The following is a 26,156-nucleotide window of genomic DNA, read 5'->3' as shown; positions in this document are numbered from 1 at the left end:
TAGAAGTTGGCGAAGCCCAGGAAGCGTTGTAGCTGCTTCCGAGACGTGGGTGTGGGCCACTCCACAACCGGCTCTGATCTTGTCAGGGTCTGGTGACACTTGTCCCCGCTCGATAATAAAGCCCAAAAAGGGGACGGACTGCCGGTGGAACTCACATTTTTCTGCTTTCACATACAGTTTATTTTCCATGAGGCGTTGGAGAACCAGACGGACGTGGGAGACGTGTTCATCCTGTGACTTAGAGAATATTAGAATGTCATCCAAATAGACAAACACAAAACGGTGTAGAAAATCCCTCAACACATCGTTAACCATGGCCTGAAACACTGCTGGGGCGTTAGTGAGACCGAATGGCATGACTAGGTATTCAAAGTGTCCGAGAGGGGTATTGAACCCAGTCTTCCATTCGTCTCCCGGCCTGATCCTAACGAGGTGGTAAGCGTTACGTAGGTCGAGTTTGGTAAACACGGTGGCACCATGAAGGGGTTCGAATGCTGAGTTGATGAGAGGCAGGGGGTACGTATTTCTGACTGTGATGTTATTAAGTCCTCTGTAGTCAATGCAGGGGCGTAATGTTTTGTCCTTCTTCTCAACAAAAAAGAACCCAGCACCAACAGCGGAAGATGAGGGACGAATGATGCCAGAGGTTAGGGAGTCGCCTTGTAGGTTTCCATAGCTTCTCTCTCAGGACGGGACAGATTGAAAAGCCGACTGGACGGCAAAGGGGCTCAGGCAGTAACTCAATAGCGCAATCGTATGGCCTATGAGGTGGTAGTGAGAGTGCTTTGGATTTACTGAATACCTCGGCCAGGTCCAGGTACTCCTCAGGGACTGAAGAGAGGTCTGGGGTTTTGACAGGGGAAGCAGGGGAACCTACCGAGGGCGGAATAGCCGACCCAAGGCAAACAGAATGGCAGTGAGTGCTCCAACTGTGTATTTTGTGGTTTTGCCAGTCAATATGGGGGTTGTGAATGCTAAGCCAAGGGAAACCGAGGATAAGGGGGAGGCCGAGGAGGAGACTACTTTAAACTGGATGGTTTCTTTGTGATTGCCGGACAGCATGAGAGAAACGGGGACAGTTTGATGGGTGATGTTGGCAAACTGATGGCCGTCAATAGCGGTTACTGTTATAGGCTTAGGCAGGGGCTTAACAGGGATCTCAGCCTGAGTGACCAGGTTAACGTCAAGGAAACTATCCTCAGCACCAGAGTCGATGAGAGCAGCTAGTGGGAGAGATAGATTCCTGAACTGGACTGTAGCTGGGATAACTAGGACGGGGTGCTGTGGGCATTGAGTCAGGTGTAGCACTCGCAAGTATGCCCACTTTTACCTGCGAGCTTGGTCTTTTGGGCGAACCGGACAGTTAACCAGGAAATGAGTGCGGTCCCCACAGTACATGCACTCACCAGCCCGCATGCGCCGTTCCTTTTCGGCAGGGGACAGACGAGCACGGCCCAGCTGCATGGGCTCGTCTAGTTCCGTGGAGGGATCCGCTACGGTGTGGACCCGACCGCCCCTCTCCTGTCTCCTCTCCCGTAGCCTGTTGTCTATTCGTGTAGCAAGGGAAACGAGAACATGAAGGTTAGCAGGCTCATCACGAACAGCTAGTTCATTCTTAATCGTGTCACTTAGACCGTTAACAAACGCTCCCTGAAGAGCTTCGTCATTCCACTTGGAATCGGCTGCCAAGGTCCAAAAATCAATGGCGTATTCAGCCACGCTACCCGTGCCCTGTCGTAGCTTCAATAGTCTCTTTGTGGCGGTCCCGGCATGGTCCGGGTGATCAAACACAACTTTCAATTGAGAGGAAAAATCGTCAAACGACAGGCTGGCAATCTGCTGAGTAGAACAAGCCGCTTCTGCCCAATTCAAAGCTTTGCCCCTCATTAACCCCAGTGCGTAATGTACCTTTGAGGATTCCGTGGAGAAAGACAGGGGCTTCTGTTGGAACACCAAGCAGCACTGAAGCAGGAAACCACGGCATTTGTTCAGGTCCCCGGTGAAAGGTTCGGGTGAGGTTGTAGGGGGTTCCCGAAGGGCAGGAGCGGAAGCCGAGCCTGGAGCCACTGTAGGAGGAACAGGCGGAGGAGAAGCAGAGGGAGGAAGGGTAGTGAGTGTTACCAGGTTAGCTACCTGAGAGGTGAGATGAGATACTTGATCCAACAACTGCTGGTTGTTATCCACAAGAGTCCGGATGAGTTGGTCGTGTTGTCCCAATAACATTCCCTGTGAATGGAGGGCGCGTTGTACGCCATCACCCGTTGTTTCATGTGGCATCTCTGCTGAGTCCATGTTTGGCCAGTTCGTTCTATTAGGTTGGGTGGGGGACTCAGGTGCAGAGACGGACACACGGACAAAGAGGGTGGATTAGGATGTAATTTATTCAGCGTGTCTTGGCAGAGAGAAGCAGTTCAGGGTGGAGTAGCTTCAGGCCGGGGTAGGAGCTGAGTAGGGTGGAGAGCCAGTAGTCCAGAGAGCTGGATGACGAGGGATATCAGACAACAGAGGAGCAGGTTGCGGCGTGGGAATGGCAGGCAGGCAGGCAGCAGGAACAGACGGGATCACAGGTAGTGTAGGAACGAACTGGCGCTGGAGAGGTGTCCAGCCCGGGTAGATAACTGCTGGTTGATTGATGACAATGAGCCGCAGCTGGAAGTAACGGAGCATGAGAGAGAATGGCCACGCCCCCTGACCTAGATCCTCTGACTGGGCTGCACAGCAGGGGGAGACAGACACAGACCACACACACACACAGGGGAAAAAGGAACAGGGAAACAAGCGGGAACCGGACCAACAGTGCCGAACCGTAACATTTTCAGTTCTTCCCACACATTTTCTATAGGATTGAGGTCAGGGCTTTGTGATGGCCACTCCAATACCTTGACTTTGTTGTCCTTAAGCCATTTTGCCACAACTTTGGAAGTATGCTTGGGGTCATTGTCCATTTGGAAGACCCATTTGCGACCAAGCTTTAACTTCCTGACTGATATCTTGAGATGTTGCTTCAATATATCCACATAATTTTCCTTCCTCATGATGCCATGTATTTTGTGAAGTGCACCAGTCCCTCCTGCAGCAAAGCACCCCTACAGCATGATGCTGCCACCCCTGTGCTTCACGGTTGGGATGGTGTTCTTCGGCTTGTAAGTTCCCCCTTTTTCCTCCAAACATAACGATGGTCATTATGGCCAAACAGTTCTATTTTTGTTTCATCAGACCAGAGGACAGTTCTCCAAAAAGTATGATCTTTGTCCCCATGTGCAGTTGCAAACCATAGTCTGGCTTTTTTATGGCGGTTTTGGAGCAGTGGCTTCTTCCTTGCTGAGCTGCCTTTCAGGTTATGTTGATATAGAACTCATTTTACTGTGGATATAGATACTTTTGTACCTGTTTCCTCCAGCATCTTCACATGGTCTTTTGCTGTTGTTCTGGGATTGATTTGCACTTTTCGCACCAAGGTACGTTCATCTCTAGGAGACAGAATGCGTCTCCTTCCTGAGCAGTATGACAGCTGCGTGGTCCCATGGTGTTTATACTTGCCTACTATTGTTTGTACAGATGAACGTGGTACCTTCAGGTGTTTGGAAATTGCTCCCAAGGATGAACCAGACTTGTGGAGGTCTACAATTTTGTTGGCTGATTTCTTTTGATTTTCCCATGATGTCAAGCAAAGAGGCACTGTGGTTGAAGGTAGGCCTTGAAATACATCCACAGGTACACCTCCAATTGACTCAAATGATGTCAATTAGCCTATCAGAAGCTTCTAAAGCCATGACATCATTTTCTGGAATTTTCCAAGATGTTTAAAGGCACAGTCAACTTAGTGTATGTAAACCTCTGACCCACTGGAATTGTGATACTGTGAATTATAAGTGAAATAATCTGTCTGTAAACAATTGTTGGAAAAATTACTTGTGTCACTAGTGTCAGTTTGTTAACAAGAAATGTGTGGAGTGGTTGAAAAATGAGTTTTAATGACTCCAACCTAAGTGTATGTAAACTTCTGACTTCAACTGTAGTATACGATCAATTAATCAGTCAATGTGCATGAGGAATCGTAGATATTAAAACAAACCTGCAACAAAGCATGCTGGGAAATATGATCATGAGTCCCTTCACACTTCTTTTTCACTCAGTGAGTTAACTGAAATGAACTCAACACAGTCGACTAACAACAACACCACATGATTTAAAAGATTTCTTGAATCAAATGTCCTGTTGTTGTGCTGAAATGTAGGTAAGGTGACAGACATTCCTAACACTGATCTGAATGAAAGGCATTGAAAATCACATCAAATTGTAATGGCTAAATACACTCTAAACAGGACGATGGGAAACGAAACACTTAGTGTTAAAAGGTTCTCCTGGTTGGAAACTGACTGGAAAAAGCTGACTATCATGTTTAATCTTGCATTCTAAACGCGTGTGTTTAAGATGATAACAATTACTGGCAAATCTAAATGTCAAATGTGTAAGTTTTCAACACTGACGTTTAGGTTATAAACATGTCACATGTTTCATGGTTTTACAGTGTAGAGGGTTGTGGTCTGGGGAGTGTTGGTTGGTTGGTTGACTCACTGTCAGTGCTGATGCTGACCCCTCCAGCTAAGCCAATCATAGCGCTTAATCTCAACACAGTGGTCATTACTCATAAATTAGGTTTCCAGCGGCTATACTCTCCCCTCCTCTTCTATCTGCTCTTCTGGTCTCGACCCAGTAAACACACACACACACATAAATGCACACACACACACACCCATACACGCACATACACCCACACACCCACACAAACAAACACGGCCCCCTAAGGTCACTGAGCAACATGCCTACCAGGATATCACTCCAGCAACCTGCTCCTCTCAGCCCCCGGCATCACTCCTCTTCTCTTAAGTCAATCAGCAGGGTCTGTAACGCCCAGGGTGTGTGTGTGCCTGTCTGTATGTGTGCTTACGCTGGGTGCGTCTGTTTCTGTGTGTCCGTGTGTCTATGAGCCTCAGTGTGTGTCTGCGGCCGACCCATCCACTCCCTCACTTCCACTCCCCCTCACTTCCTCCCTCTCTTCAACCCCCGCAGGGCAGAGCTAAGATGGTGTTCATTATTTGGTCAGAGTGTGTCCTGTGAGCTGAGTATTTGAGGCTCCATCTGTGCGAGCTCTGCTCCTCTGGGACCCAGGCGGCTTATTGGAGAGGGAGAGGGAGAGGGAGAGGGACCTAAACTGATCCAGCCAGGCAGGGAAACAGTCATTGGTTTTGTTCTCATTGGTTTTGTGGATATACTGTAGGTAGTAAGTATAACGATGTGTCGTTGTATTTTTATCGTCAAATAAACTTAATACAGTATATCACAGGGTAATTCAATGTGTTACTCTATTTTTGGTGATCTATTTTCAAAATATATCAAATACAAAATTACAATAATTTTGGAGGCTTACTGTTATTATTATCACAATAATTTATTCCCCACCATTATTATTAAAATAATTGTAAGGAGCTGCAAATAAGCAAGAGTCTCTTGTTCTCTAGATGGCAGTAGTAAGTTAAACATATCACAGTGCATTTTCAACCATGCAACAAGTGTGCTTGTGTGCTTGTGTGTGTGCGTGTGTGTGCGTGCACATGTGTTGGAGCTTATGTGTGTGTGTGTTCATGTGTGTTTGTGTTCATGCATGCGTGCAGTATGTATCTTTTATCGAGTGCATGTGCCATGGCAGTATTGCTTGAGTATTCAAAGGTGAAGGCCTAACTCAGAAGAGAGAGACAGTGTTCCGTTGTACTGTAGCGCTCCAGTAGTTTGATGTTACATGATGCACTGTGACGGAAAACTGTACTTTATACGGTCATCTTAGGTATTATCAACAGAAGAAAAAAAAGGTTTTACTGCAGCATACTGTAAATGATGGTGCTTTGTGGGATAATTGCTGTATTTCGAATGGTAATGTAATTCCAACCCACAGAATACAGTACTGAACTGTATCTTTGGAGTGCCAAAAACCCTTTGACCTCTAGTGGGTGCATGGTATTGTTGTTTCTGGCTCATTAACATATTTTGAAACGTGCCTTGTAAGAGGCTATATTTGTTGCACGCCTGAGTGAGAATGCTGTACCAATTTAACTTAATGTGGTTATAGTTTCCCATCAAGTTGACATGTATAGTGGACAGATTGGAATGGCAGCAAGTCTCAAACCTTTAATGGTTGAGCATTTTGCCATGTCCTTTTGGTCTGTTTTGTCCTGTAGTTGCTGCTGGTTTGGAAGCCTTTGTTTAGACCTTTAGAAATCAAATATTCATTAATATACTGTAACGTGTAAACACTCTACCTAGCAGCCAACATGCTTACACATATCCCTTGTAATTACAGTAAAATACTGTGAAATATAAACACCTCCCCTGAATTAATTTCATTAATTCATGCCTTCATTAATTCATTAATTCATTCCGATTACGGTAGCATTGACGTTTTTACAGTATAATACAGTCAATTGTACGGTATTGTACTGTGTGTCATTACACAGTGCTTGCTTTCATACCATATTATATTACAGTAGGTGCACTGTAAAATACGAATAATAAGAGCACTTCCTCCCAGCTGCCCACTGCACTGAGGCTAGGAAACACTATCACCACCGATAAATCTACAATAATCGAGAATTTCAACAAGCATTTTGCTACGGCTGGCCATATTTTCCACCTGGCTACCACTACCCCGGCCACAAACTCTGCACCCTCCGCTGCAACTTGCCCATGCCCCCCCCGCTTCTCCTTCACACAAATTCAGGCAGCTGATGTTCTGAAAGTGCTGCAAAATCTGGACCCCTACAAATCAGCTGGGCTAGACAATCTGGACCCTTTCTTTCTAAAACTAGCCGCCGAAATTGTCGCAACCCCTGTTACTAGCCTGTTCAACCTCTCTTTCGTAACGTCTGAGATCCCCAGAGACTGGAAAGCTGCCGCGGTCATCCCCCTCTTCAAAGGGGGTGACACTCTAGATCCAAACTGTTACAGACCTATATCCATCCTGCCCTGCCTTTCGAAAGTATTTGAAAGCCAAGTTAACAAACAGATCACCGACCATTTCGAATCCCACCGTACCTTCTCCGCTATGCAATCCGGTTTCCGAGCTGGTCATGGGTGCACTTCAGCCACGCTCAAGGTCCTAAACGATATTATAACCGCGATCGATAATAGACAGTACTGTGCAGCCGTTTTCATTGACCTGGCCAAGGCTTTCGACTCTGTCAACCACCGCATTCTTATTGGCAGACTAAATAGCCTTGGTTTCTCAAATGACTGCCTCGCCTAGTTCACCAACTACTTCTCAGATAGAGTTCAATGTGTCAAATCGGAGGGCCTGTTGTCTGGACCTATGGCAGTCTCTATGGGGGTGCCACAGGGTTCAATTCTTGGGCCGACTCTTTTCTCTGTGTATATCAATGATGTCGCTCTTGCTGCTGGTGACTCTCAGATCCACCTCTACGCAGACGACACCATTTTGTATACATCTGGCCCTTCATTGGACACTGTGTTAACAAACCTCCAAACGAGCTTCAATTCCATACAACACTCCTTCAGTAGCCTCCAACTGCTCTTAAACACTAGTAAAACTAAATGCATGCTCTTCAACCGAACGCTGCTTGCACCCGCCCACCCGACTAGAATCACTACTCTCGACGGGTCTGACCTAGAGTATGGTCCTCACTACATGTTCGTCGTCAAACCCACTGGCTCCAGGCCATCTATAAATCACTGCTAGGCAAATCCCCGCCTTATCTTAGCTCATTGGTCACCATAGCAGCACTCACCCGTAGTCTGCGTTCCAGCAGGTATATCTCACTGGTCATCCCCAAAGCCAACACCTCCTTTGGCCGCCATTCCTTCCAGTTCTCTGCTGCCAATGACTGGAACGAATTGCAAAAATCTCTGAAGCTGGAGACTCTTATCTCCCTCAATAACTTTAAGCATCAGTTGTCAGAGCACCTTACCGATCACTGCACCTGTACACAGCCCATCTGAAATTAGCCCACCCAACTACCTCATCCCTATATTGTTATTTATTTTGCTCTTTTGCACCCCAGTATCTCTATTTGCACATAATCTCTTGCACATCTAGCATTCCAGTGTTAATACTAATTGTAATTATTTTGCACTATAGCCTATTTATTGCCTTACCTCCATAACTTGCTACATTTGCACACACTGTATATATATTTTCTGTTGTATTTTTTTTTACGTTATGTTTTTTTACCCCATATGTAACTCTGTGTTGTTGTTTTTATCGCACTGCTTTGCTTTATCTTGGCCAGGTCGCAGTTGTAAATGAGAACTTGTTCTCAACTGGCTTACCTGGTGAAAAAAATAAATAATAATAATAATAATAATATCGCCACTGTCTGTAAGAAACTGTCAAATTCATGGCAAACCCTGTATAGTGTATGCTCTGCTTGCCAAAAACATATTACTGCTCAATCCTTGAATAAATTGAGAGGTTGTCATCTTTTTCTGTTAAAACCAATCTAATTAACTTGGTATTGCTTTGTATTTTAAAACAACTTCACCAGGCTTTGCAAATTGTGCAAATTAGATTAGTATTTTGTAATAGAATTCAATCATATGTAATTCCTTGGTGAAATATTTATGGAAAATGTCAGGCAATTGTCAAATTAATTAATGAACACGAAAAGTCCATGTCATTGTTGAATTTGATGATTGTATCAAAATGGACTGCTGTGGATGGCTTTCCATTTCAAAACGGTAAAATCAAAGATACCTTAACAGCGTTTCTATGTTGGAGAGAACATGAAAATTATATATAATTATGATTGACTGTGTGGGTGTAGACCCTTAAATCATTTTGATAGTGGCTTATCCCCACCGCGTGCACACATACACACAAACAAGCATTTTTAATATGACTGAAAGGGTTGATGGAGACATTGTTTTTGTTCATTATTAACATGAGTTCTTCATGTCTAAGCTGACATAATTATATAGGTGTTACAGTGTTGGTAATTAGGGGCTGGGGCTGACACGACAGGCAGATAGAGTTCGTTGCAGTGTTTTTTCTAGTAGGGAAATGTTTAATACGCGTGAGGTGATCTCTGGTCACCAGTGTCAATGCTGGAAAATAAAGTACTTGCATTACATGATGTCTTTAGAAAATGTAGTTGTAAGGAAAAAAATAAATGCACAAAAATGTTATTCTATGTGATGTACAATACAATGTAAAACATTTCCTGTCAAGTTTACAATAACTTACTGGCAGCAATTGGCCAGTAAGTTACTGTAGCTTATTTTACAGTACAGCTACTGTAATCCATTTGACAGTAATCAATTTTACGGTACCAAATATGTTACTGTAATCTAATGTACAGTTAATTACTGGAATTGCCCATGCAGCAACATATTACCAAGTGTTCTTTGCAAGTTTTAATTTTAACATTTACATTTTGGTCATTTAGCGGGCGCTCTTGTCTTTAGCAACTTACAGTCAGTGCATTCAAACAAGGTTGATAAAAAAAACAGCATATCTCTGTCTACTGCCAATACAATACTGATATATTCACGGTAACTTGATGCCAGAGCAATGAAATACAGTACAATACATTCAAAGTTACTTTTAAACTGTAGGAAAATTATTTCTACAGTATTTTACAGCAATTACAAGGGATTACAGCAAGTAGGTTGACGGTCTGCATTTCCATATTAAAGCATATTAATGAATACAAGGTGTTTTATGTCACTTGCATTTCTAAAGGCCTAAACAAAGGCTTCCGAACTGGCCGTTATTACAGTGCAAAACAGAACGTCGTCAAGGTAGAGTCCGTCGAAGAACAGGAAGTTACCAAACCACAGAAGAAGATGAAAGTATGTGGTTTTCGGTGATGGCTTTATGGGATAACTAGCAACTTGTAAACAATTACCCATTCCTATGAGTGAGTACTATTTTAATAGCAATGTTAAATAATACACTTTGGCTGTTAAGCCAATTATATTATATGACTGTTGCCTCCCATTTAAGTTTATTGTGATGGTAATGACGTTTGTTTTTGTTGATAATTATTAGGTAGAGGTCGCTAGCTACAATGGTATCTTCAACCTATTCTAGTTTTTTGCTAGCTAGCTGCTCTGCAGTGCAAGCTAGCTTGACTTGCTATAAAGTTAGAAAAACAAGTTGAGGAAAAAGTAACTAAGCAAAACATGTTTTATTATCACCTGAAATAATATATTTATTATATCTTGAATGAAAAGGTCACATATGCTATCTCCCCAAATAAATGCGATCTCTGACGAGAGACAGGCTCTCCTCCATCTTTCGTTACAAACACTACACTTGTCCGTTCAGTAGCAGTGCAAGACTCCTTGAAGATGACGGACAACGTAATGAAATACATCATGACGTAAACGGGCCTTTAGCTGTGGTCTGAGGAAGGCATTCGATTGCAACCATTTTCAAGTGTAACGTAAATAACAATGGTTTTGGAAAACAGCTTTGAGATATAGCGATGGTTCTACGAAGGTTCTAACGATGAACTTAGCCTTGAGATGCTTTTGGGAAACCAGGCCCAGATCTTTCGCTATAGACATTTAATTGTTAGGAAACTATTACCACATACCACTTAAATTGGTACAGGACTCTCACTAATGGGTGCAACACATATAGCCACTTACAAGGCATGCCTTAAAATATGTTAATAAGCCAACAATAGTGAAATTGTAATGATATATTACAGCATACCACAATACCATACGTATTTCATAAGGCCTTATTTTGAGGGCCTAGTTTTATCCTAATACAGGGGCCTGAAACTCATACACATCTCTTTGAACCTGAAACTCATACTTTGATACCATATTTATCAGTGGCGATTTTAGCATTCATTTAGCATTTAGCATCAGCCTCATTTACTGCCTTTTTAAAAACCATGGCTGACTTGCTTAAATAAATGGTTACTACTGACTCCTTGTGGATTTGTGTAACTCGATAGGAACCGCATTCTCCTTCAATAATAATGAATGCAGAGATGAATTTTGAATTTTGAACCATACACAAACATTATTACATTTATGTTCTGTAAATTCATCATGTTTGTTCTAATATCATTAACACTTAGCTCTAAGTATAAGCAAGTGCATGCAAATGAGCTGCGATGAGGTAGGCCCATTCGTTCAGCACTTTAAAAATGGACAGTGGCAGAAACTCAGATCGATGTTAGTTCATATAAATTCAGCAAGATGTTGAGGCCTTAACTTTACCTTTCTTTAAGTCACCACACAGAGATAGAGAGAGAGACAGAGAGAGAGAGAGAGAGAGAGAGAGAGAGAGCGACAGAGAGAGAGCGATGCGGACTCAGCGGTTAGCCTACCATTTGAAGTATTTTATTATGTGGTCTAAAAAGGAAGGATCCACTTTTATAGACAATAGACTGACGCACAGACAGCACATTGCGCAAACAAAACAACCCTCACAATATGAACTGGAATGATCTATTACTGAACTTTTTCTGTAACAAAAATATTATAATGGGAAGACTGTCACTGGAAAACATGGTTACAGACCCAACAACATTATATACAGTGCCCTCAGTAATTATTGGGACAGGGAAGCATTTTTTCTTCTTTTGGCTCTATATTCCAAAAGTTACAGATGCACAAATCTCATACCCTGCAAAAAAAAATGCTAACCTCCCCTGTTATTGTAATCGTGAGAGGTTAGCATGTCTTGGGGGTATGATATTTGGCATCTGTAACTTTCTCACTCATCATTATTCAGGATTATCCGTAATCATGGTAGCAGCCAAATAAATGTAGAAGTGTTTAGAAACAAATTATATTCTTATTTACAATAAAAGTGACTCCAAAATGACACAATACATTATTTACCAATAATTTCTATTCGGCAGAAAATCATCTGAAACATAACCAAAACAAACAGCAAATACATCAAACAAATATGTAGAGTAACAAGCTTAATGTAGTCATTGCATGCTATAAATATAGGACCAAATACTTAACTTTTTACTACTTTAATACACATATAAGTGAATTTGTCCCAATACTTTTGGTCCCCTAAAATGAGGGGACTACATACAAAAAGTGCTATAATTTCTAAAAGTTTCACCCGATATGTATGGAAATACCCTCATATTAAAGCTGACAGTCTGAACATTGTTTGACTTCAAATCCAAACCTTTGGTGTATAGAGACAAAAGGAGAAACAATTATTCACTGTCCCAATGATTACATAGGCCACTGTAGTTGCTGCTCCTCATGGAGAAAAGCACATGAGCTAACTGTAATACACAAAGTAAGCAAAACAATTAAATGCATGATTCTAACATTGCCTAAAATGATGAATAAGATACGAATGAGATAGCAATATACTGTAACAATGGAGATGTACAAACTATGGCATAAGGGAACAATGAGTGGATGAGTGGCAAACCGTAATTTTGATTAAGATGTGAGCGAGCTGAGACGGACGTAGCCTATATGCCTATTCGTTCAGCACTTTTGAAATGGTCAGCGACAGAATTCAGATCATGGACAGTTCTTACAGTATTCTCCCTGTACACCAAGACAGAACAGTGGGCTAATTAACGGGGGCACATAAGCAGACAATGAAAGCTCTTACAATATTAAATGATGACATTTCTCTAAAACAGGCTATAGGCTACATGTGCACTACCAAGTCAGAACTGTAGGTTATGTTCTGAGGGGTAGAGGGCCCACATTCTTAGGGTGAGACACAGCTTACTACACAACATACAACTAGTGTTACATTCTTAGCTACAGTATACATATCTCCCTGGCATATTACATCACTGTTGCAGCAGCATACAAGACATCATTTTTGACTCACCGTTGTAGTGCTCTCTTGAACAGGACGGTGGAGCAGAGGTCCTTCTTGTGGACAAACTTCTCAATTACTTTGGCTCATGCTGGCTTGACAGTATGGCCAATGCATTCAACTTGTTCTAGCCCAGGTGTTGCATGTGAAGGTTTTTATCCTTTTAAGGGTGTTTGTTTTGGATCATGCTTGATGTAGACCTCCTGCCAGGATTGTGGGTTCGTTTCCCATGGGGGGCCAGTATGGAAAATGTATGCACTCACTAACTGTAAGTCGCTCTGGATAAGAGTGTCTGCTAAAATGTCAATGTAGCTTACCCTCTCAAAGGGGTTGGTCGTCATAATGCCTTTGTAGCCTGTAATCTCCTTTGTGCATGGTCTCGAAAATACACCTGAATATGCCTAGCAGGCAGGGGAAGCAAAATAGTCATTGCTTTGCGACACTCGCAGGTAGCCACTGCATCCTTCCAATCCACTCATTGTTTAATTTGCGATTTCCAACTTTTTGTGGAATGTTTATGTCCAATGACGGATGAGCACCGAGACGTTTTATCTCTAATTTATTTTCATATCACAAGAACTGAAAAGGATTTGCCAGTAGATTGTCGACGTGATTCATGATGATGACTGCTTATCTAGCTAGCTAGCTAGCTAGCTAGCTTGCTTTTGAAAGTATGATGTTGACATGATCAGTCCAATGCTTCCATTCAGCCACAAGATCATTTGTGAGGTTGGGCACTGTTGTTGGGCGATTAGGCCTGGCTCGTAGTCGGCGTTCCAATTAATCTCAAAGATGTTCAATGGTGTTGAGTTCAGGGCTCTGTGCAGTCGAGTCAAGTTCTTCCACACCAATCTTGACAAACCATTTCTGTATGGACCTCGCTTTGTGCATGGGGGCATTGTCATGCTGAAACAGGAAAGGGCTGTCCCCAAACTGTTGCCACAAAGTTGGAAGCACAGAATCATGTAGAATGTCATTATATGCTGTAGCGTTAAGATTTCTCTTCACTGGAACTAGGGGGCCTAGCACGAAACATGAAAAACAGCCCCAGACCATTATTACTCCTCCACCAAACTTTACAGTTGGCAATATGCATTGGGGCAGGTAAAGTTCTCCTGGCATTCGGCAAATCCAGATTTGTCCGTCGGACTGCCAGATGGTGAAGCGTGATTCATCACTCCAGAGAACGCGTTTCCACTGCTCCAGAGTACAATGGCGACGAGCTTTACACCACTCTAGCTGACACTTGGCATTGTGCATGGTGGTCTTAGGCTTGTGTGCGGCTGCTCTGCCTTAGCTCGGGCTGAGGGGGGTCTGTAGCAAGCGGCAACAGTGAGAGACTTATATCTGGAAAGGTGGATTTTTAGAAATAGAAGCTCAAACTATTTGGGCACAGACCTGGATAGTATGATAGAGTTCTGCAGGCTATCTCTACAGTAGATTGCAACCCCACCCCCTTTGGCAGTTCTATCGAGACGGAAAATGTTGTAGTTGGGGATGGAAATTTCTGAATTTTTGGTGGCCTGCCTATGGAGATTGCATGGCTGTGTGCTCAATTTTATACACCATTCAGCAATGTGTGTGGCTGAAATGGCCAAATCCACTAATTTAAAGGGGTGTCCACATACTTTTGTATACAGTATATATTGTATAATATGACATGAAATCATTTTATCTGTGGCCAATGATCTTGAGCCTTTTTGGATGGACACTTCTACTTTAAACGGGCACTTCTACTGTATGGCAGCACCCAAGGGGGGCTTGAACTGCCTAGCTCTCCCAAAGATTTTGTGGTGACGTCGTGACCCTATGAATGACAGAACCCAGAGCAAATCACGGTGCAACCAGAGAAGATGAACAATACATTGAGGGAAAAAAGTATTTGATCCCCTGCTGACTTTGTACGTTTGCCCACTGACAAAGACATGATCAGTCTATAATTTTTATGTTAGGTTTATTTGAACAGTGAGAGACACAATAACAACAAAAAAATCCAGAAAAACACATGTCAAAAATGTTATAAATTGATTTGCATTTTAATGAGGGAAATAAGTATTTGACCCCTCTGCAAAACATGACTTAGTACTTGGTGGCAAAACCCTGGTTGGCAATCACAGAGGTCAGACGTTTCTTGTAGTTGGCCACCAGGTTTGCACACATCTCAGGAGGGATTTTGTCCCACTGTCCCAACTCGAACCTTCAGCTCCCTCCACAGATTTTCTATGGGATTAAGGTCTGGAGACTGGCTAGGCCACTCCAGGACCTTAATGTGCTTCTTCTTGAGCCACTTCTTTGTTGCCTTGGCCATGTGTTTTGGGTCATTGTCATGCTGGAATACCCATCCATGACCCATTTTCAATGCCCTGGCTGAGGGAAGGAGGTTCTCACTCAAGATTTGATGGTACATGGCGTCGTCCATCGTCCCTTTGATGCGGTGAAGTTGTCCTGTCCCCTTAGCAGAAAAACACCCCCAAAGCATAATGTTTACACCTCCATGTTTGACGGTGGGGATGGTGTTCTTGGGGTCATAGGCAGCATTCCTCCTCCTCCAAACACGACGAGTTGAGTTGATGCCAAAGAGCTCGATTTTGGTCTCATCTGACCACAACACTTTCACCCAGTTCTCCTCTGAATCATTCAGATGTTCATTGGCAAACTTCAGACAGGCCTGTATATGTGCTTTCTTGAGCAGGGGGACCTTGCGGCGCAGCAGGATTTCAGTCCTTCATGGCGTAGTGTGTTACCAATTGTTTTCTTGGTGACTATGGTCCCAGCTGCCTTGAGATCATTGACAAGATCCCCTTGGCCTTGGTTTTGTGACATCACAAAAAGCCTAATTTGAATTCACCAATGGTATTGTCTTATTCTCTTACCTAATTAAAATAAGTACCACCTTGTAACTAATATCGCAGAAGTCAAGTTCGCTGAGGGGCGTGGTTTATATAGCTAGGTAGCTTATATACTGGTGCCAAAATTTGACTGCAGCGTGTTAGCAAATATAAGTTGTTGTTTTCCCCTATTCATCTAAGGCAAATATACTTATAGGTTTCCGCTTTCATCTGTGTCTGGTGTGAGCTAGTAACTGGCTAGCTGGTTCTTCAGCCAGCATGGAACAAAAGCAGGGGAAGGGATGCCCTAAACGCTGATGCGGTTGTCATTTCATTACATCAAGAGACATACCAAATTGAAAATTCATTCAGCTTTCTCGATGTCATTGATATTAATTTTAGGTAGGTAGGTAGGTAGGTAGGTAGGTAGGTAGGTAGGTAGATAGATAGATAGATAGATAGATAGATAGATAGATAGATAGATAGATAGATAGATAGATAGATAGATAGATAGATGTATAAACAATGTCTAATTAGTATATATATTTAATGAGAAGTACCCTGACCTCACCCTGTAAAGTTTCAACTGAAATTGTCTAAGATTACTTATCTAGCTACCTTGATAAACAGTGCTGACAACGTTATTAGGGCTACATTTTACAGCTAACATTTTGGCTATATTGATTCTGTTAAAATAACCAAACAGGATAAACAAATAATTTGTGAAACCATCATGTGATGTATGGTGTTTGAGTTGCTTTGTGTATCAGCAAATGTATAATTTCCCTGCAACACTGCTCACTGCATCCATGTTGCTTGACATAGGCGTTTTCAAAGAACCATCCACTCAGTCTGTCTTTTCAGACTTCTTGGTAATTTGACATGAGACAATTTTTCTCAAATATTTAGCATTTTTATCATGGGAAAATATTATGGGTTATGTTTTAGTCACTCCAAAGGCTATTTTACATGGGAATCAGAATGACTGTTTGGGCCTTTAACGGATTCCCATCTTGTGTTGTGACAAGGTTCCAACGCCTCTAAGTAATATAACACACTACTATGTGTTTAAATAAGTCAAGACGTGCAACATTCTGTATCCTCCCACACTCCCATGCCCCCGCCTCCCATTCTTTGCCTCTCTCTCTCATCGCTCTCTCCCTCCCAAACTGTCTCCCGTAAATCTGTTTAGCTGAACACCTAGCAGATAACTGCAGATCTATGTGAACGTACGGAGCGAGGAAGTGTTGCTGATCCCTTCTGCATATTCCTCTTGGCATCCCTGAAGAACGACGTTCGATTAGCAGGGCTCTCCGAGACTCGCGTGAGAGAAGTGCTGTGGCTGTTCAGCCCACACTCCGCAACGATGTCCGAATTTATAAGCGCCTTTCTCACCATATCGGGATTATTTTCGTGCGTGAAGACCCTGACAGCGGTGAATGCAGAGCAAGGTAAGAGAGGCAGGGAGTCAGGGGCGTAAGAGATGCGCAGTCCGATCAAACTTGGCTGGTTCACTCTTTACCGGTAGGCTTTACCGGTAGGCTACCGATGCATGCTACCAGGATAATTCAGTTGTCTACCATTATGTTTCAACATAATGTTCATTTTATTCGCCCTTTGCTAGTCAGATTCATTGATGACTAATTTACGAATTGCCCACCATGGTTCTGGCGAAGGTGCAAACGCGAATTGAATGGAATGGTTCCCCATTCATCCCCATTTTCTGACACCAGACTAATTTAGTCAAAATTATGTTCTTTGTGTATGTTGTATTTCTATTCAGAATGATGAACTAATATAACTTAATACTGAATTTACTCTGAATTTGATATGCATAAGTAGACTAGATCATAGTTCATGGAATATTATGAGTGGACCGTGGAGCCCCATGTTGTAGGCTGTAGAATGCAGCAGGTGACAACCGCAACATGGGATGCAGTGACAGGCGCACCGTATATTCATAATGATATGAAACCTCCCCACCCCCTTCCATCTGTCAGCTGATCAATTAGATCGTTTTGATGCTCTCTAACATTAATATTCTACCTTTCAGCTCATTTAGTTTGAGTTTGTTGCTCTAGTTGCTGTGTTGACAGGCAGGCAATATAAATATAGAAAATGTAATCAAATACCCCCAACAGAGCGCGAAAGCCATGGAAACTACAGTACCGCAGGCAATCACAGAAGGTGAGAGAAACAATGTTTACTTTAGTCGTTGAAATGAAAATATTAATTTGAAGCTCCAACTCCCGGTGGACGCCCTCCTGCTCAGACAAAAACACCTGAAATACAAAGAGAGTGTTGAGGTTGTGTTTTGTTAGCATTGCGCTGTTGCTATGACTCAGGCATCTCAAATCAAAGTAAAGAAATCGGTGTTATAGGCTTTGTAAGTTTGCATGAAGAGCGACTGAATTTCGGCATGGATTTCTGTACAATTAAATAATAAACAGACAGGTTCACTCTGAGCGCATGTATACACACACACACAAGTCATTTAGCAGATGCTCTTATCCAGAACAACTTACAGTAGTGAGTGCATACATTCATTTCAGTCGTACTGCTCCCCCGTAGGAATCGAACCAACAACCCTGCACGCACGCACGCACGCACGCACACACACACACACACACACACACACACACACACACACACACACACACACACACACACACACACACACACACACACACACACACACACACACACACACACACACACACACACAGGGGTTCAAATACATATTTTGTATTTGATTATTTGTTATTTAAATACTTATTTTCTCTGTGTTTGAGTTATTTCGAATACTATTTTCAAATACCTGTGTTTTTGCATGGGAGTGTATTTGAGTTACAGTTTTTTCAAATGATTTCCAGGTGTATATCCAAATACATTCCAATATTCAATAACTTTACTTTTCAAATAAAAAATATCTAAATGCATATCTGCCTTTGAAAGTAATTGAAATACCCTAAATAGTATTTGAATCCAGGTCTGACACACACGCATCTCTAAAACATTGTTACTGAGATTTTCATCCATTTCACCATACTATTGAGTGCTCGGTAGCAATGTGATATTGACCACCTTTTCCACAGAGGTTAATTTTGTTCAGGTCTGCACATTAAATAGTCTTATAAAACGGTTGTTTGGATCCTGGATGCTGATTGGTTGATAAGCGGGCTTCATCTCGGGCCTAAGAACAGCCCTTAGTCGGGAGTTATCACACGATAATACCCGGGTTCTCATGCCTTATTGCTTAATTATACCTCACAGATGATATCAGACATATTCGGATACTGCCATTAGAATAGCACGAGTGAAATCCAGGTAGCTTCTTAAAAAGAAACTGTGAACTGGTCTGGTATCCATCCCCCTGTGGATACTTCTGTAGAAACTAATTATTAATGGGAGAGATGGAGGAACCTTTTCATAAAGAAGTCAAGATTACATTACATTTTTGATTTAATAGAGCTTCAGCATGCCTGTGCAAAATACCAGATACTGGTAAAGTCATTTGGGGGTTAAGTTTTGATTTTAAATTACTGTTGGCTAATGGTTTTCCTCAGAAGAAAACCAAGTATTTTTCTGTGGGTATTCATCTTGAAAAATGTATGATACTTACAGTAAATACGCCCCCTTTCTTAAATCAGTCCATGCCATCTAGCATTGAGCAGAGCAGCCAGGGGGTAGCAGTACAACGCTGAGCAGACACAATGACATGATGAGAGTTGAGGAGAGGAGGTAGCTATAGCCCAAACCAACCTGCTTTTATTTTATCACAGTACCCTTGATCTCCTGTGGTGACCGCCATACTAGATAACCATCACTACATACAAACAGCTCAAGGTTGTTAGAAATGTATAGCCCCTTTTACCAAGCTGGGCTAAGGTTATATGTTTCACGGCACAGGATAGGTGCAGTAATGTTTCCCTAATTAAATCTAATGAGATCAGAAAGGTTGCCTTCAGGGGCTAATTAGATGAGATGAGATGCTATCTATCTGAGTGAGCATCATGCTATGATGGACTATCGTCCAATGGGACGGAAGGCGTTCCTGTTGACGGATAAAATCAGTAAATCAGTAGTCTACATGCAGAGCTACACAGCAAATTCTCCAGTTTTAAATCAACACTGAAAAAGTGGGACCATATGCACACTGGAACTAGGGTTACATTAACACACTGCTTACTGTAAAACCTTATTTGAATATATCCCAGAGTGCCTTCCCTTTTGAGTGAATTGTAGCGTTACCACCCATGACTGTGTTTGTTAGTGACAGAGACATGGTGCCAGAGGATCTGGTGCAATGCCATCGGATCGATGTGAAGCAGAAGAATGCTAAATTAAAAAAGTATGGAAGTTCACAAGCTCCGATCAAGCCCTGAACAGGCTGCAGGAATCCTTTCCAGTTGAAGAGAGCCCAGTGCCCTGAGGAGAGGCAGAAGCGGAAAAAACAGAAGCACACTAGGCTACATACAGTGATGCCTAAGATCAGCTTATCATAAATTGAGACAATATTCCTTGCCCCTCCCCGCAATACAATATAAACTCTATTGTCCCCAAGTAACTGTTCTTCTCTAGGAAGTAACGATAGAATTAGCCGATGCCAATGAGATACATGGACACTGAAAGGACAGTATAAAAGCGGAAATATAGCATGTAAGTCAATAATTTTCAGTGATTGTTCTATGGATGTGTGTGTATGTGGGCAAGAGGCTGTGAGTGGAAAGTATTCAGACCCCTTGACTTTTTCCACATTTTGTTATGTTACAGCCTTTTTCTAAAATGGATTAAATTGTTTTTTTTTCCTTCATCAATCTACACACAATACCCCATAATGACAAAGCAAAAACAGGTTTTTAGATTGTTTTGCAAATGTATAAAAAGAAAACAGGAAAGATCACATTTACATATGTATTCAGACCCTTTACTCAGTACTTTCTTGAAGCACCTATGGCAGCGAATACAGCCTCGAGTCTTCTTGGTTATGAAGCTACAAACTTGGCACACCTGTATTTGGGGAGTTTCTCCCTTTCTTCTCTGCAGATCCTCTCAAGCTCTGTCAGTTTGGATGGGGAGTGTCGCTGCACAGCTTAAAAGCCCTAAAAAGGCATAGCACCTTAAGTACTTAGCTTAATGTTTATTTAGTATTTATTTATTTTTGGTTGCTCAGTCCACATGTCCACAAACTCTATATATGTAATGTATACAATAACTATGAATTTATACTATGATCCTCCCATTCTATGGAATGCCCACCACCCTCATATGTCATGTCATGTGGTCCTCTGTAGCTCAGCTGGTAGAGCACGGCGCTTGTAACGCCAAGGTAGTGGGTTCGATCCCCGGGATCACCAATACACAAAAAATGTATGCACGCATGACTGTAAGTCGCTTTGGATAAAAGCGTCTGCTAAATGGCATATTATTATTATTATATTATTATGTCTGTTAAAATGTTTTACTTGGTTCTTCAAAAAAACCTGCATGTTTTTGTATTAACTTTTACCAGATCTAATGTGTTATATTCTCCTACATTCATTTCACATTTCCACAAACTTCAAAGTGTTACCTTTCAAATGGTATCAAGAATATGCATATCCTTGCTTCAGGTCCTGAGCTACAGGCAGTTAGATTTGGATATGTCATTTTAGGCGAAAATTGAAAGAAAGGGTCCGATCCTTAGGAGGTTAATTACATCAATAGTAAATATATTTAGAGACAACATTTGGAGAATGAAGAGAACGCATGTTCTGGAACCAAATTTGAATTAAATATGTAAAAGTCCCCCGATATACAGTAATTTGGGATGCCGTTAACGCGTACATTAGGGGAATGATAATCTCATACTCTGCAAAAGTTACATCTGATTTAGAAAGAAAAATGTAAGAAAAATCAATCACTGTCTTAGAAAACGTCCATAAAAAACCTTTACAAGGTTAAACAAAATCTATAAAATTTCTGAACTAAAGCAGGAATAGGATCTTTTACTTCTGAAGAGAGCTAACAACTACAGGGTAAACTCAAATAAAGCTGCTTAATGGCAAATAAACCTGGTAAATATCTCGCAGCTCTCACAAAACTAATGCATGCTAAACCAGTTATAATTGTAAAAGATAAAGGTACAAAAGCGGTAATTACAAACAATGCAATTAATGGCAATTCTAAAAGTTTCTATTAACATTTATATAAATCAGAATTAAACAACAGTGGGATGTTTCCGATAGCCTTCTTAAACTCAACTCTGAAGCAACTATCAGCAGACAAAAAATTATCATTAATAACAGAGATCACCCAAGAATAAATATTAGACACTGTTAAAACATTTGCATGTAGAAAAGCACAAGGATTCGATGGCTTTCCAATAGAATTCTAGTGGGACCAAGTAGCCCCCCTATTTACACAAATGACAACACACGTCACTTAATTCAGTATTTCCTAGTTCCATTTATCAAACAGTTATTTCCGTTATATTAAAACCAGAAAAATCTGGAGAGTCCCCTGCTGATTATAGACCCATAAGTTTAATAAATTGTAACAATAGAATAATAACAACATTTATAAGCAATTGAATGGCAAAAGTCTTACCAGACTTGATACATATCAATCAAACAGGGTTGATTAAAAATATAATATAATATGCCATTTAGCAGACGCTTTTATCCAAAGCGACTTACAGTCATGCGTGCATACATGTTTTGTGTATGGGTGGTCCCGGGGATCGAACCCACTACCTTTGCGTTACAAGCGCCGTGCTCTATCAGCTGAGCTACAGAGGACCACCTGAGCTACAGAGGACCAAGGATACAGAGGATATACACTTACAAACAAATACAAGAACATGTTTCAGGTTAATACAATACATAAAAAACAAGAAATAGATTAATCAATAATGGCTGTTGATGCCGAAAAGGCTTTTGATCGTCTTGAAGGCCCTTTCCTATTAAAAACTTTGGAAGCTTTGAACTTTCCAGCTGAAATAATACATTTAATACAAATATTGTATAAATGTCCTAAAGCAAAAATATACATGAGTAATACATTATCTGATTAAATTGCTTTAGAAAGAGGCACAAGACAGGGATGTCCGCTCTCCCCCCTATTGTTTGCACTGGCAATTGAACCGCTTGCAGAAAGAATTAGAGAGGACCCAAACGTAGCAGGTATCAGTATTGGTAAACAGGAATATAAACTAAACTTATTTGCAGATGATCTCCTGACATACTTGACCAATCTTGAAAACTCAATGACCCTTTGCATTTTTTTCTTCTCCAGAATATTAAAAAATCTCAGGTTATAAAATGAATGTGGAAAAAACAAACAAATAATTTTAAGTGGACCACAAAAAATATAACATTCTTAGGATGGTTGCTAAGTGACAAACAACAAATATATATAGATAACTTTATTCCTTTATGCAACAATATGAAAGCAGATTTAATTCAATGGAAAAATCTTCCCATAAATCTTACAGATAGAATAAACCTCTTTAGAATGGCATGGCTACCAATGTTTTTGTATTTATTTTCGGTAATACCAATTACCCCACCGAAGACATTCTTTAAAAAATTATACTCTGTCATAATAGACTTTATATGGGCAAATACAATTCATAGAATGAAAAGGAATCTTCCTAAGTCTGATGGTGGTTTTAACGGTCCAGCCTTGGAATTTTATCAACTCGCTACCCAAGGCTTTTACTTGTGACATACAGTATAGGTATAGTTAAATGCAATAAAGAGGAATAATTGGTACATATTGAAGATGTGCATGCTCATCCCATAATATTTTTACATGTCTATTTTCAAAGGATAAAGCTAAAGGACAACTTCATAGTTAAGAACACTATAACGATATGGAAGAACATTAAATGTATAGCCTTGGCCGTGTGTTTTGGGTCATTGTCATGCTGGAATACCCATCCACGACCCATTTTCAATGCCCTGGTTGAGGGAAGGAGGTTCTCACCCAAGATTTGACGGGACATGGCCTCGTCCATCGTCCCTTTGATGCAGTGAAGTTGTCCAGTCCCCTTAGCAGAAAAACACCCCCAACGCATAATGTTTCCACCTCCATGTTTGACGGTGGGGATGGTGTTCTTGAGGTCATAGGCAGCATTCCTCCTCCTCCAAACACGGCGAGTTGAGTTGATGCCAAAGAGCTCCATTTTGGTCTCAACTGACCACAACACTTTCACCCAGTTCTCCTCTGAATCATTCAGATGTTCATTGGCAAACTTCAGACGGGCATGTATATGTGCTTTCTTGAGCAGGGGGACCTTGCGGGCGCTGCAGGATTTCAGTCCTTCACGGTGTAGTGTGTTACCAATTGTTTTCTTGGTGAATATGGTCCCAGCTGCCTTGAGATCATTGACAAGATCCTCCCGTGTAGTTCTGGGCTGATTCCTCACCGTTCTCATGATCATTGCAACTCCACGAGGTGAGATCTTGCATGGAGCCCCAGGCCGAGGGAGATTGACAGTTATTTTGTGTTTCTTCCATTTGCGAATAATCGCACCAACTGTTGTCACCTTCTCACCAAGCTGCTTGGCGATGGTCTTGTAGCCCATTCCAGCCTTGTGTAGGTCTACAATATTGTCCCTGACATACTTGGAGAGCTCTTTGGTCTTGGCCATGGTGGAGAGTTTGGAATCTGATTAATTGATTGCTTTTGTGGACAGGTGTCTTTTATACAGGTAACAAGCTGAGATTAGGAGCACTCCCTTTAAGAGTGTGCTCCTAATCTCAGCTCGTTACCTGTATAAAAGACACCTGGGAGCCAGAAATCTTTCTGATTGAGAGGGGTCAATACTTATTTCCCTCATTAAAATGCAAATCAATTAATAACATTTCTGACATGCGTTTTTCTGTTTTTTGTTGTTGTTATTCTGTCTCTCACTGTTCAAATAAACCTACCATTAAAATGATAGACTGATCATTTCTTTGTCAGTGGGCAAACGTACAAAATCAGCAGGGGATCAAATACTTTTTTCCCTCACTGTATATATTTTACAAGAACCAATATCACTCCCTAGAAACACAACTTTATGGAACAATCCTTGGATAGCTTTTCAGAATTCATAGATAAATTGGCCCACATGGAAAACTAAAGTCATAGAAACCATAAATGACTTGGTAATAGGAAATACATGTATTTCCATGACAGCTTTAAAAAGCAATTTTGGTTTGACCAAATACAAATACATCCAACTTCAAAGTTTCATAACAGAAAATTCAGATTTTAAATATTTTCGACATCAGAGCCATCTTGAGGGAATCCTATTTGTGTCAGAAAGGGATATTCATATGATAGGTAAGCTATACAAAACATTGCAGAGAGCCTATCCAACTGACAATGTCTTAGAAAAAAATAGAAACTATTGTAACCAAGATTTAAAAATAACTGATATTGGCACAAGATGGAGGGAATGTTGGAACATAACTAACGAGATTACATTTAACGAAAATGTGCGTTTAATCCAGTATTAATTTATGTATAGAATGTATTACTCAAGAGACAAAATTCACAAATTCTACAGCACAATGGCAGAGTCATGTCTGAAGTGTAAAATTACTAATGACTCAATAATTCATGCCTTCTGGGAATGTTACAAATTTAAAAGTTATGTGCGGCATTGGAAAGATGGATGTCATAGGTAATGTAGCTCAGTTGGTAGAGCATGGCTAGTGGGTCTGGGCACGTGTGATGTAGTGATGTTTGTATGATGTAGTCGTTTGTATGTCTATATTTTGTATTGTTTTTAAAATATAAAAACAAATCTTATTAAAAAAACATGTTTTTCATGAAATGTGATGATATTTGGAAGAAACCAGATCAAAGTATGATGACCAAAGTATGAACAATGACTGTTGCTTCTACATTGATCAAGTTTTATCATAAAGTTACTGGTCTCCTCCCCCATGTCAAACACTTGGTTTCAGGAGGCAGGATTATTAAGTGGATAGGGTGACCCTAACTCTCATTTTAATACACCAATGGTAACATGATATTCTCTTACCTAATTTAAACAAGGACCGCCTTGTAACCAACATTGGAGAAAGCGCATTTGCGGAGGGGCGTGGTTTATATAACTAGACATCTACTCTACTGGTGCCAAAATGTGACTGTAGGGGGTCAGTAATTATAATTAAAAGTTTACATATGTCTGTTCTTCTGAGTTTTGATGCAGAGTGTTTGCCAGGTAAAGTAATTCTAGGGTATATAAGTTGTCCTGTGAGAGCTTTTGTTCTGAACCCACTACAGTGTTTCAGATGCCAAGTTTACGATTGTTGAGAGACGGGTCGGACCAAGGTGCAGCGTGAAAAGCGTACATGTTTATTAACTCAATAAACATACAACAAAACAAGAATCAACAACGCATGTTTGGGTAATCCAAAGCCGTGGCCTATTGGGGGCGTGGCTTTCAGATTGTCATTTTTGTCCACCCGTGAGAGTAAATGTAATTCAAGTACATCATGTTAAGT

This window comes from Coregonus clupeaformis, chromosome 40, assembly GCF_020615455.1.
Source record: "Coregonus clupeaformis isolate EN_2021a chromosome 40, ASM2061545v1, whole genome shotgun sequence".
Lineage (NCBI taxonomy): Eukaryota > Metazoa > Chordata > Actinopteri > Salmoniformes > Salmonidae > Coregonus > Coregonus clupeaformis.
Note: the sequence above shows the minus strand (reverse complement) of the source record.